The sequence below is a fragment of the Taudactylus pleione genome, unplaced genomic scaffold (assembly GCF_031769625.1).
Source record: "Taudactylus pleione unplaced genomic scaffold, aTauple2 ptg000179l, whole genome shotgun sequence".
In the NCBI taxonomy this organism is placed as follows: Eukaryota; Metazoa; Chordata; class Amphibia; order Anura; family Myobatrachidae; genus Taudactylus; species Taudactylus pleione.
In genome coordinates, this window is record NW_028284581.1 from 2,487,379 (window position 1) to 2,502,150 (window position 14,772).

General features: G+C 45.9%; 1 protein-coding gene across 2 annotated transcripts in view; it reads left to right on the plus strand.

The window, feature by feature from the left end:
- The first annotated feature begins 12,907 nt into the window (after nt 1-12,907).
- Nucleotides 12,908-14,772, plus strand: part of CAP2 (cyclase associated actin cytoskeleton regulatory protein 2) — a 180,558-nt gene continuing 178,693 nt past the window's right edge. The window contains exon 1 of one of the 2 annotated variants that reach the window (XM_088475831.1): nt 12,908-13,176. The gene's annotated coding sequence lies outside the window, so the exon portion shown is untranslated. Of the gene's footprint in view, nt 13,177-13,308; nt 13,337-14,772 lie in introns of those variants that run through there. The other variant, XM_088475833.1, reaches the window with a different exon arrangement.

Consider the following 14,772-nt stretch of genomic DNA (forward strand, 5'->3'; position numbering starts at 1 on the left):
TTCTTTGGCACGTGCTGTTGATGTTGTAGGAATTGGTGCTGCAGACACTGATGTAAACTGGGAAATCTCCTCTGGAGGTCCTACATCTTCTGGTCTAGCTGGGACTGGTCCTCGTTGTGTAGTTTTCCTTCGCAGAAAGTTAAGCAGCACACAGCATGCCATCATGACCCAGTCTATCTTCTCCACACATAGGTTTATGGTGGTGTGGAAAATGCGGAATCGGTTGCTGAGTATTCCAAACATATTTTCCACAATGCGCCTTGCCCAGGATAGACGATAGTTGTAGATCCTCTTCTCTCTGGTCAGGCCTCTGTGCAAATGGCTTCATCACATGTTCATGTGATGCAAAAGCCTCGTCTGCAACGAAAATGTAATTTAGGCCGTGCTTTGTCTCGTCCAGTGACGGCAAGTGGAGGGTTTTGTTGGTGAGTCTCTGGTAGCACGGCCATTCTTACCGACATCCACAGACAAAAATTCATAGTTGGCATTCACCACTGCCATGAGAACGATGCTGAAGAAGCCTCTGTAGTTGTAGTAATATGATCCGGTGTTGGCAGGTGGGTTGATGCGGATGGGTTTTCCATCAATGGCTCCTCCGCAGTTAGGGAAATTCCAATGTTGTTCAAATTCTTCAGCGATGCTCTTCCACTCATCCACGGTTTTAGGAAACTGGAAGAACAGTAAAAAATGTGTTAAAACATGATTATAATATTGTTTTCCTTTATTTCTCTATATAGACTCCCACCGAAGAGCCTGATATGCCCTCCACGTCAGACCAAAGTTTGGTTGGGGACAGCGAGGTGGAAAATTTTACCCCAGCAACAAAACCCATTCTACCAGGACCATCATCTTCTTCAGTACCACCAAAAAAAAAAAAACAGGGAAGAAAGCATCAGCACACAGAACAGGAGGACTTGTTTCTCCAACTAGCTGAACGCATCCTTCAGAAACCGCCAGATGATATCGATGATTTTACTGCACATATTAACAGAGAAAAATGGATGAGCTCACTAAGAAAAATTTCCATAGGCTCGTCTATGAGCTTTTAATTAGGTCACTCAACAGCAATTTACACGCCTGCCCCAACAACCTATGTCAGCGGCCCCCCCAGCCCAGTTGGAGATTACTCCCCACCCAGCACCCCAACCACAAGCCAGACCATTTATAATGCTCTGCGGGAGTCAGAGGAAGATTTGCCGCATTACTCTTAATTTTTTTTTTCTTCTTCTTGCCTGTACTATCACCAAAGTTTATCACTCCCAATAGGTGCTGGCTGTATGCTATACGGTGGTGATGACATTAATTGGACAAGGTCACTACACACATGGCACAAGTACAGATTGCTGGAAGCCGGGGCCACAATCTGTACTTGTGCCATGTGTGTATTGGCCTGTTCAATCTGGTGTCTGACCCACCGTACAACATACATCAGCCTACCTATTGGGATTGATAAAATTTGGTGATAATGCTGTTTTGTACAATTTATATACATGTTTATTTTATATATTAAAAATAGCTAAAAAATAATTTATTGCCAGTCTGGTTTATGCAGCCTTATTGTCTTATAAATAAAACCCACAGAAAAATTTTATTGACTACTGTGCAGTGTTATTGCCACAGTGGCTGTCAGTTTTTATAATGAGTTAAAAAAAAAAAAACCTTACAAAAAAATGGAATTGACTACTATGTAGTGTTGTTGCCACACAAATGTTAATGACTGCTATGCAGCACAATCTTGTTAATGCTGCCTTATTGGCTGTCACAGTTATTATAAAGAGTTACATTAAAAAAAAAATGAAAAAAAACTTGTGTAGTGTGTTGTTTTTTCTTACCTCACGATACTGGTACTGCAGCACTTTAACGATAGCCTTGCAGGTCTCCGGGATGATGGCGCTCAAGGACTGAGGTGAGATGAGTATCCCAAACTTCAGGTCTTCAAATGATCTTCCTGTAGCCAGGTACTGTAGGGTAGCCACCAGCCTCTCTTCAGCAAGGATTGCCCTACGCCACCTTGTGTCTTGCCTGCAGATGTGGGGGGTCACCAGATGCAACAACTCCTGGAAGGTGGCGTCATCCATGCGCAGGTAGTTGCGGTAGTCGTCCGAGTTGTTCTCCTTGATCTCCATCAGCAGGGACAAGTGAGAGCGAGCATCCCTTTGCTGCAGCCACTCCTTGGTTCAGCATGTTATTCTCCTCCTTCGCTGGGCCCTCTCCTGGATCACCTTGACCCCAGCTTGGGTGACCATTACTCTATACCGATAGGGATCCATCAGCACAGAATTCAGGAACAGGATAGAATGCAGGTAGCACACACTTGCAGGTAGAAGACACTTTGTAAAAGGTAAGCCAAATACAAAGCAGAGCACAGTAGCAATGTACACGGTTCTGCAGGTACACACCTAGCCTCACTAGTAGCAGAGCAGAAGGTGCACAGGGTTCAAATGGTGCCTGATTTTTATACCCCCTGGCTAGCCCCTTCCATTGTTATTATTATTTAAATTTCCCACCAATCGTGAAGAGCCTCGTGTCTTGTTTTGGTAACCTCACAATTTATCCTGCACGATCTCACGATGCGTACGATCTGATAGATTATGAGATCATGAATCAAATTGGCGGATTTTTTGACTAAATCGTGCCCACAACTGCCGGGGAGCTCCCGGGGAGAGTTCAGGGGACATCGTACACGATGTCGGATCATGAGCACATCGCTATGTCTGTGGGCACCATTAGGTTGATTTGCTGATTGTATAGTGTGTACTAGTGACGTGCAGTGAGGTGAGGCAGAGCCTTTCCTGTCATACTTAGGTATACACCTAAGTTTTGACTGTAAAAATTATAAGAAATATTTAAAGAACATATTATAAATATCTTTGTATTATTCTAATTATTTTTATAGTCAAAACTCTGGAGTATAAAGTGTATGGCAGGTGAGGCACTGCCTCCCCTGTCTACTTTTTCCGCACATCCCTGATCAAATTTTTTTTTCCAGCACTATATACTGCTGCACATTTGTATAATGCCCACAAGAACCCTCAAGTTCATATATGTATCTGTAAAACCGGCTCTGATACTAGCCAGTGCCTTCCCAGCCATTTACCTAACCGCACATCACTGGTGTGTACCCAGTTAAGAATAATGCTGCGCGCTCACCCCTCCCTCGCCCGTGTTGTAACACATTCCTTTCCTTCACCTCATAATAACACATTTGATATTTCCCTCCCTCACCTGTGTAGTAACACATTTTCCTCTAACCTCTGTGTAACACATTTCCTTCCCTCACTATTCAAATAAGGGAGCCACACCAACTGCCAGTGATGTTTGTCAGCACTTGGGATGATAGTTGGTGTTTGAATATGAACTGTGCTGCAGCCATGATGACACAGTATGATTTTCATGTTTCTAGGTCCAGGGGTTTGCGTTGGGCATTGATGAGTTAGTGAGTCAGTCAGTGAGTCAGGACATCTAATTTTATATTCTGATGTTCTCTTAGAGATTTGAAAGTGTATATTACATACAGGTAGATACAAAATCTACGTACCAATTTAAAGTAATTTAATAGACTGTTGGGCATCCATGCAGCAGGATTGCTTGTATATGCCATGGGGTCCACCAAAGTCTGGAATTGACGATCTGGTTAATGGTGGTGGAAAAAGCTGCCATGGGTATAATTCCAGAAGACTCCAAAAATGAATGATTGTATTCAGAATTGGTGACTGAGAAGCCATGACATATTTAAAACATCAGTGTCATGCTCAACTAATGGGTGACCAGGCATGATGATGGATTTGGGGCATTGTCTCCTTTAAAGGAATACTGCAATATGGGGTAAAGATGATCACTTAGCACCATTAAAAGGAGAGTAGCATTGACCTTGCTTCCAAGCGAAGCCAGGAAAATGCACCACACTACAGTTTAGAACAACCTGATACCTTTACTGAAAAGTTCTTTAGGTCGGTGTAAAAAATGCACTCAATGGATTAAGAGTGTCAATTGACCTGCAGCTTCTTGCCTGTTTTGACTTGCCTTTAAAATGCATGAATATCACACGTCTGCGAAATGTACTTCTGCCCACTCTGGAACTTTGAAGAGTTCCATGCTGACATCTTCATAGACATCCTTACTTGGAAAAATATTAGATAATTCAGTTGTCCTTGGCCCCTGAAGATCCTGTCAAAGACACCCCAACAATCACCCTCTTTTGAAGTCACTGAGGTCTCTTCTTGCTACCATACTAGCCATAATTATAGACACATAGGGCAATCCAGTTATTTTGTTATTTTTACATGACACTGGGTTGTCACCATCTTAACACAGGTAGGGATGGGCTAGCAACCTTATTTGGTTTGTCACCGATGGTCTTTGGTTTTGCCAGCGATGGTGGAGGTCCCATGGTTCTACGCCAGCGAAGATGGAGTTTGGCAATGTATTTTTTTACCTGATGCAAGTGTCATGAAGCACAGCCCCAATCCCCCAAAACATGGTTTAGCCACTAGCCCCTAATCTAAATGGCCCACTTTGCTTCAATTACCCTTAAGCATTGCTTAACCACCACCCTTTCAGTGTTTGTTCGCTGCCCACCATGTAGTACAAGCAGGGATGTTCAATGGTGGAAACCATCAATGGTTTCTTGCCATCAATGTAAAATACAGATGGCATTTACCAGGGGGAACCATTGATGATTAACCATTCAATAGCTATCCCTAAACATAAGAGCCATATCTCTGTGGTAGCCCTTGATTTCAATATCATGGCCCTAAATTACAACTGTGTGCACTATCTGTATAATATTTCCAATTTCTTTACCTATACAACTGGATTTTATGGTCAGTCTATTATATGCCAGCACGCTCTTGCATGCCTTCCTGTCACTTCATCTGCAGCTGGGTACAAACCCGTCTATATATCTAACAATTGGTAAGTGTATACACACATAGGAGCCATTCTTGAGTGGTACACACACTTGTATACACACTTGCCAATCATTTTAGCGATATGTTTGTGCTGACATCACAACTGGGCGGGCATTTAAATTAACCCGCCCAGTTGAGCCCGTACACACTAGCAGATAAAACAATATATCTGCATGATGTATCTGCTGTGCTGCAGACAACGTCATTCACAGACATATCCACTGTACACACTATCAGATGCACTATAGATATATCGCACGTTCAATGGAACAAGTGATATATCTATCAGTGTGTACCCTACTTATGTAGTTCCAGGGCTCAGGGAACAATCAAACGCAGTGGCGTAAGTTTATCCCAGACACCGGAGGCAAGTTATAATTTGGTGCCCCCGTCACAGCCGATGACACTGTTATGTAGCATTTATACACCCGCAGTAGCGCACAGACTATAGGCATGCTGCATATCATTTTAATCAGCAGAAGCTGCTCGTCCTGTTCGCATCACTGTGCAAATAAGACACATTTGAATGGAAAAATTTGCACGAAAAGATGCTCGGCGCTACCAAGTCACTTTGCACTCACACGTTATGTGTAACGCGACTTCGGATTGTCGTGCACGGAGGATAGATGTACGTGGACACATCTGTATGCATTAGTCACAGATAAGATAGTGACCTGTATGATGCAATTAGCATGAGGCTCAGAGTGCTCCTGGCGAAAGCTACCTGATGTGGGGTGGGGAGTCCTCCTGAGTTTTAAGTCAGGATACTTTAAGACTGCCACTATGATGGGACTACAAATCACAAAATGCCCAGTCTACTGCCGATTGCATCACATGCTGGGAAGTTGCTCCATCAAAAATCTGGCCCCCAGACTCAGTCGCTGGTGATCCAGGCCCCTCCTCCCATGCCCTCTTACCCGTAGCTCCGTCCGGTGCATCCTTGTTGACATTCAGCTCCTAGAAGATCTGCAGCCACACTTATGCTTGTGCCAGCCACTCAGGACTCTGCTGCATGGTTCCGCCGTTAGAGCTGCCGCCAGGGAGGAGTGGGACAGGGAGTTGTGAGTGAGGGGGAGCACCGAGACTGTTGCACAGGTTTGAGGCTAGGGCTGACACCAGGGAGGAGTGAAACAAAGAGTTGCGGGTGAGGGCGCACTGGACGTGTCACACTGACATAAGAAGCTGCTGAGGAGCAGTGACACCAATGAGTAGAAACAGGCTATAGATAGATGGAGGTGGCAGCTGATGGTCTGACACGGAGCTCTACACTAGCGTATGGTGGCTTATCAGGTGCTGGGAAGAGGTCCCATGTATTGGTACACTCCGGGCACATAGTTACAGCCCTAAGTGGGGTGAATATATTGTGGGCAATGGAGGTGCCCCTTCAGTACTTTGCTCCGGTGGCAGACACCTTCATTGTCTCCCATAGTTCTGCCCCGGCTAATTTGGACAGGATGGCGCCCCATGTCAACCTCAGCACCTAGAGCATTGTACTAGCTCAACTTGCTCTGCCTCCACTATGCCCCTGATAGGATCCAGCCAATTGGAGCCTATTACATTTTCTCTATGGTGAGACACAATTCGCTAATCTTTGTCAGGGCTGGTTCCAGCAGGAGCCGCGCACTGTGCAGATAGGGACTCCAACGCCCCATAACCCTGCATTACCGTAGACCACACACCTAAATGATGCTATTTGGGGTTGTGCCCATATGGCACACCACCCATTTAATGTCAGGCTGGAGGAAAGCCCACCACTCTGTCAGTAGCTGGGCTGCCCCCAACTCTCTCCCTCCACTAAATAAATGCTGCGCGCATGCGCACGGCATCCATTCCTCTTCTCTGGGGCCGGCACCACCGCACAGCTGCGGCGGTGGAGGTGCCCAACCTCCCGACCACCGGTGGGATACTTCGACCTGCAGGTGGAACAGCGGGGCAGTGCCCTAAAAACAGGACTGTCCCGCTGAAATTGGGACGGTTGGGAGGGGTGCGCCCTTTATGGGGTGGCGCCCCTGTTCGACCGCTCTGGTCGAACATGCCTCGAATCGGCCCTGATCTTTGTCACATACAATCCTACCATGATTTACTTCCAAGACTGTTGCGAGTTTATATATAGGTGAAAGATTACTTGTGGTGCTGTATTGTCCACTCAGGAACTAATTAACTAGATAAATGAACAGCGCTGATGAGGTAAAAAATAATGATAATCATAAATAACCTGAAAATATGCCCGTATGCATAAGATGAATAAATGACATTTATTATACATATAATTGAATTCTGATACTTGTATTTCTAAAATATATGTAAATGTACATCACATCTATTATTAAACATAATCTACATACAAATATACATATGATGTATCAGGAAAAAATATAAAAAAAATAAAATTAAATGAAATGTCCACAGCAGCAGTGTTGAAAAATAGTTCTGATATTTTTTTGTATGTATATATACACAAATAGCTCAATTTCTACTCCAGCAGCCGGTATTTTTAAAATAATCAATCCCACTCTGTGAATAGATGAAACACCGCTGTAAGCCTGGTGTTTAACAATAAAAATATATCCACTTAAAAAATGAAAACAGTAGTCAAGTGTTCCATGTAAATGTTGCAAAGTTAACCATGAGAGTAAGTTTGTTACTAAAATAGTTTAAATATTTCAGCACCTGTTGGTACAAAAAGCCGTTTAATGTACTTACCAATTATATTGCTGGAAAGCTGTGTCTGGTTATTGGTACCTGACCCTGTAATAGACAGCACTCGTGGCCCATTTAGTGGGCGACAGCAGGTCTTCAGTATACCTTTCAAGATGGTAAAATACCTGGTCTTCTCCGCCTCCATCTCCCTGCGAAGGGAGCCGCTGGGATTGTGGACCTCATTCAGAGGCGGTCGCACGGAGCAATTGGTCGTAACGAGCTATGTTTTTTTCAATTGCACATGCATGTACATGGCAGTGCGCAAGCCTGTCTTTCTGACTGCAATCCTCTTGTGTGTTAGTCACTACGAGGTCGTAGCTGAGATTGACATTTCATGCCGTTTGTGGGTGGTTACAGGGGAAGGTGCTTGTGAACGGGGGTGTGGTGGTGCGCACGCAGGCGTGGTTGACCTTAAAAAGGGCATTTTAAGGGCATGCATATATTACTGAGTGAGGCATCACACACGTCATCTCGTTGCAATAACGATGCTACTGCTCGTAGTGCTAAAGGTAGCCCAGGGTCTACCTTAAGCATTGCGAGTGCAGGCGATGGTTTCTGCCTCAACCGATGTCAGTAGGCAATTAACACTGTAACAGGTGTTAATCGTGCTGACGTAGGTTGCCGCTTGCGACCGACTCTGAATTAGGCCGTAGAGATAGGAGGTGTGCTTTCATTGTTGTGGGTGTTTCCACGCTTACGATGTGCGTTGCGACTGAGCGCTCATTTTGCATATTCTCGATCACTTTGGGTGCTATCGATTGCTCCAGAGCGACCGCCTCTGAATGAGGTCCAGTGTGCTGTGCGGACCTCCCGATCCCGTCTTCATCTCTCTACGGGGAGGGCGTGCGCTATGGGAACACCGGGTAGGATAGTACAGTGCCAACGGCAGGGCACACGTGAAGGACACACGTGGATGACCAGTCCGGCTCTTTCTCTCACTGGGAAACTGAGTCGTTGTGGCCAAGGCAACTGCTTGTAATTAGCGGCATTTGACAGCGGAATAGGAACACAGGGTTGGCTGCATATAACCGGAACTGTGCTGTATTAATCCTTTCAAATCCCGAACGCGTTTCTTCCCAATCGGGATTTCTTTAGAGGGGTGTCACAATGCGGAGGTTCAACCCCCATAGATACTTAGGCCCATATTCAATATGTTTCGCACCCGCGATACTTTTTCGCCTGCCGGACTTTTCGCCTACATCGCGTGTTTTGCAGGCGAAAAAGTATCGCGAGCGTCCCCGCTTATCCCCGCATTCAATTTGAAAGGATGCGAAAACGGCACCCGGCGAAACTGAAACAGGCGAAAAGTCCTGTCAGATTTGTGGGAATCAGCCTGACACCCTCCAAAAGATGCACTGACATGGGGGTTCACTATTGGTACCCCCGAATAGCCCTGCTGAATGTATTTGGCTACTTTAAATGGTCTCAATAGGTGGTATATAGCGTTTTTGCAGAAGTGGTGAAGAATAGCATTTTGCTGTTTTTTTAATTGAAAATAACTAGTCCCTGCAAATTTGGGGTACTTGAAAATGGGGGGTAGAATATTTAAAAGTTCCTAAAGTGGGGTTTAAAAATCATGAAAAATCCACCTGCCACAAGCCCCTGCAATCCAAAAAACACCTGGGCCATACTTGGGGACCGCCCTGGAGTCTATTTCGCTAGTTTTTAACTTTGTTCCCCAACTTGTTCAGAGAAGAAACTATAATCTGATATGTAGCAATAAACATCTAACAAAATTTTTCAAACAAGGGATAATTTCCTGGTGATGGTTCTAGTGATAGCACATTAAAAAAAAAATTCACAAAATCTATATACCAATTGCTAATACATAAAAGAAAAAAATCTTCCAATATTAGATGTTTTTTTTTATTTGTATATAAATCTTAAAGTGATTAGTGCTTTATACTTAGCGTAATTATTATTACAATTCATTGTAATTGTCCATAAGGCTAATATGACAAGCTCTTCAATACTAACAGAGGGCCTAATTCAGACCCGCTCGATGGTGCCCTAATGCGCATGCGCACGACGGAGGGAGCTCCGTTGTGCGCATGCACGTGACCCAGCGAGCGACGGGGTAGCCGTCGCTCGGGGTCTCGCACCAAATGGGCGTGCTGTCGATGGTGACTGACAGCACGCCCCCTTTGGTGGGCGTGCCGGGAGCGTGGCTTCCAGATGGAGGCATTCCCATGGCAACGCCTACCGTCTGGGTCCGGCCCCACTGACATCAGTAGTGAGACCCTACCGCAGGGTCTCGTCGCAAGCCCGATGGTCGCGATGGTCTTGACCATCGCGACCATCATCATGGACGCTCGCATAAGCTGTGGGTGGTAACCCACAGCTATGCGAGCGTCCAAGAAGCCGCTCCAAGTTGAGGTAGGAGGGCCCTGATTCAGAGCGAGCGCTCTGGTCAGAGCGTCCGGCTCTGAATCAGGCCCAGAGCTCAAATAAGTGAGAAAACATATATGAAATATATTAATGATAACTCAAATTATTGTAATAGAAATATCTGTTTGTTATAATCTTGACCTCTGTCGTCAAAGGTTACATTAACTAGACAAAAACCCATACAGAATGGAGTTCACTATTAATTAAATATTGTTGTTACTTCAATAGTTTAGAGGATCTCTAGATATTAATCATAAGTAAATTAATACAAAATACAGATATATATCGGACAGATATTCAGACTATACAGCAGAAAAAAGAGGAAAGGAAAGAGTGAATCGAAGTGGATAGGTTTGGTAATGAATTTGTTCATAGAGAACGAAGAGTATAGGGCACCTTAGGTCACACCAATAATGTGGCGATGGAGGTGCCCAACCTCCCGACCACCGTCGGGACACTTCGGCCTTGCGGGTGGAACAACAGGGCAGTGCCTGAAAAATGGGACTGTCCCGCTGAAATCGGGATGGTTGGGAGGGGTGCGCCCTCTATGGGGTGGCACCCGTTTGACTGCACTGGTCGAGCATGCCTTGAGCCAACCGTGGTCTTTGTCACATACAATCCTACCATGATTTACTTCCAAGACTGTTGCGAGTTTATATATTGGTGAAAGATTACTTGTAGTGCTGTATTGTCCACTCAGGGCCTATGCTATAAATACAGTTCTGTATGGTTTCTCGTAATGTTTCCTTGCTGATTTTGATAAATCATTTAAATCAGTATTTAAAAATAAGAACCATTGCTCTCCACATTAGACAGCTACATACATACAGTCTAGGGCAGGTACATCGGAAAACTTCCACTCTCTGGCTGGCTTCCCGACTGTGAAATCCCGGCATGGGACTAATGATAGGCGTATAAATACCAACGCCTATCATCAGCCCCACGCCGAAATCCCGACTCCCGGCATACGGAACTTAGGTAAGCCGGGCGTCGGGACCTGTTAGCCGCGCGGGGGGGTTAGGTTTAGGAACTGCCGGGAGGACTTAGGGGAGGGTTAGGATTAGGCTAGGGGAAGGGGGAGTTAGGGTCAGGCAACCCGCGGGGGGGAGGTTAGGCACCCCCCAAGGAGGGTTAGGTTTAGGGAGCAGGGAGGGGGGGGTTAGGTTTAGGCATCCCTAGGGGGAGGTTAGGGTTAGGCACTAAGGGGGAAGGTTAGGCACTCCTAACGGAGGGTTAGGGGGGGAGAGGAGAGGGTTAGGATACTTACCAGGCGCTGTCGGAATCTTCATCTGCCGGACTTGCGGCTTCGGTATTTCAGTCGCCAGGCTTAGGTCCGGCGGTATGTCAAACCGATTCCTACATCTATGATTAGTAATATAGTAAGCAGAGTGGTCCGTGACGTCAGACGGAGACCCGATCTGACAAGCGTTCCCCCGGCGACGCACATTCCAGCACAGCCCGGCCATAACCACGTGGCACCAACTTCATGCCCGTACACCTCCCCCTCACAGCTGAGTCACACACGCACACTGGTTGGCCGCTACACGTGTCAATCACTCAGTTAACAACACCGCCCCCTCCTCCACACCTGTATCCAATTCAGATTAACACCTCCGGCCACAATAGGCTATGCACCCACTTGAGACCGCCCACACACCCACCCTCCACCTATATAACACCTCTCAGTCCATTAATCAGTAACTCCTTGATGAAGGCTTCAGGCCGAAACGCGTTGGAGAACCTACATCCCCCGCACATCACTGCTGCATCAACACACCATTGGTGCTCATCACTAAATCCACGGGAACGTGGGGCAGAACTGCAACGCGGACCTCCGCATCACCCTAACCCACAGAGCAGTGACGGGCGTCCGTCCAGCAGACACTATGCGAACGCAGGGTGTCATTAACCACCGGATCCACACCGAAGAACATACCAACTTTGCACCAAACCAGGGACAGCAGACCTTCCGGTAGGTTACTATTACAACCAGTGCGGGACGCCGCCATTTGCTACTGTACGGGACTTCCTTTACAACACACACATCCTGGTCCATTAAGACTGTAGACCATAGGTCCAGCAAAGGGGACGTGCAGAAGGGCTGCACGACAAGAAGCCCCCTCAAAGGGTCCACCCACTCCCTGACCAGGATCACACGGAACCATCTGTCCATCCCCAACCCCACAAACGGAACCACCTGGGAACCATTGTGCCTCACCCAATAAACAGGTTGAATTCTATTCAGTGTCTGGCTCATCCTTTAAACACCTCATACCCACCCATACTGTACTCATACACTGATACACGCCACCCCCGCCCCCCTTCCCCAGCCGCCCTCCTTCCCACTCCACCCCCCTCTATGATTAGTAATGCTGGGCATACACTATACAATTATCTGTCAGATATCTGTCCAATCTGGCTGGGCGGAATGAAAACCTGGTAATGTATGGGAGCAAATGACAGTCGATCATATGGTTTTAAACACTGGAAAATGGACAAAAAAACAATGTTCAAATTGGTTAAATTTGTGTGTTTTAACCAATTTGTCTGAACGACCATTTTTGTGTGTTTTCCAGTGTTTGTGAGCAAATGGTCTATTGTCATTTGCTCCCATACATTACCAGGTTTTCATTCCAACCAGCAAGATTGGACAGATATCTGACAGATAATTGTATTGTGTATGCCCAGCATAAGAAAAGCTATTTGTGGATTACATACTGTCGATAAACTGGAATTAAAAAAATAGACCAAAGAATTAAATAACTGTACTGAATTATATTATTTTGGCTCAGATACAAAAAAGAATCTAAAGTAAATGAAGTGTTTTCTCTTCTTCCCTTTCTAATAATAATAATTGCAGTAATTTGGGGACGGTGTTCTCTGTGCAGTCACCACCTGGCAGCCAGCCGCCACATCCCGCACTAGTAGTGTCCATCTCTGCTGCTGCTGCGTCCCTTCTCCCCTCCCCTCCTGCTGCCGTCTCTCCCCTCACCGCCTGCAGCCCCCAAGACTTGTCTTTATTTGGAGATGCCGGAAAGCAGCGCAGCCGCCGCTCTCCTACATGCGTGACTGACATACACAGGGACTGAGCCTCTATCAGCCTCCATCTCTGTATCTGCATCTGTCGTATTGTTTTCCCATTGCGGATCTCTGTCAAGCCAGGCCCGGACAGCAGCAGGTAATGTCATCCTTTTCTGCCTGATGCTGTGTGTGAGAGAGTGGATGGGATCTGCCTTTTACTACTGGTAACAGATGGAGCCATGTGAAAAAGGATAGCATTCTATATAATGGGGATCCTGTGAGTCAGTGGGCGCAGACGTCTTAAATCCTTTATCCAGGTAAATAATCATGATGTTCAAGTTAAATGCAACTGAGGGGTCATATCCAATTACCACCCCATTCAGCTATCACCAAGGCTCAAGTTATCATCAAGCATGGCCATTAGCTCCCACCCACTCCCTCCCTTTTATTCTGCAAAACCGCGGCCTGGTACATCACACGCTGCATGGAGAATTGTATGGGGTTATAGGAAAGAAACAAAAAAGATGGTTATGCAGTTACTATGGGGAAAAGAAATGACTGTCTCTGGTATTTTGCGGTACAGGGAAATCCTTATATCTGGCAGACCAGGTCCATGTGATCATTGCACCTGCTAAGAGGCAATCCCTGATCCTAAAAGTTATGTCTGTTTTCTGCATAATTTAGTAATTCTGTATATAAAATGTATGTAATGATGTGTTTACTTTTTTTCTGATTTATTAATGTTTCACTTCATGTGGAGTATTTAATTATATTCTAATTAGGAGAGAAGTGTGTAACAGCGTCTATTCCAAGGCACGGTGCAGTAATTTGGGATATGTAGTTTGCGACTTTGGTGCAATGTTGGAAGTGTTTGTTAATATAGCGACTTTAGTGCAATGGTGCAGACTTTGGAGCTCATTCAGACCCGCTCGCTAGATGCGTTCTTTTGCACCCATCGTATGCAAATCCGGCACACACCCAGCAAGGCAGGCGATCGCAAGGCAAGTCATAAGCACGCCCACTATGTCTTGGCGTGCGATCACTTTGAGTATGCAGATGACCACCAGCCAGTCTTAAGACGCCCACTTGCGCACGTCATCTCCAGGAAGTGCATGAAACCATTGGTACATCGAGCACCATCAGATGCGCTCGCAGCGCTTGAGGTTGACCATACCCTGCCGCATGCACTGTGATCACTTCAGTGTGAAATACAACCAGGTGACGTGTACAATGACACTGACTGTTAATTATGTACGCCTCTTAAACGGCGTTAAGACGCTCAGGCATGCCTGCGTTTGCACCTCCACTCCCCCGTTTCTAGTGGCCAGCCCCAATTACTACCCAGAAACGGCTTCTCCTGTCACTCACTCTGCTGGGCTGTCTATGCGCAGCGAGCGAACGCTTCCTGAACTCTCGCAGTGGTTCGCGCACGCGCATTGTGATGCGTATGCATGCGCAGAAAACGACAATCGGGCAGATACGAGCGAACGCATCTTAGCGAGTGGGTCTGAGTCAGCTCCTGTGTTTTACTTGTAGCAAAAACAAGAACTTGCTTTTTATAGCTTTCATTAGACAGGTTGAATATGTTGTTACTCCACATTGGCTCCAAATGTCCATTATTAAATAAAGCAAGCAAAAAGATGTATTTCCCCAAATGAGAGGCTGGAAGTCATGGCTGAAATCACTCGTGCTGTTTACTGCATTGTCCTGTCAGGTATAACACAGCGAAACGGTAAACCTTATGTTATATTGG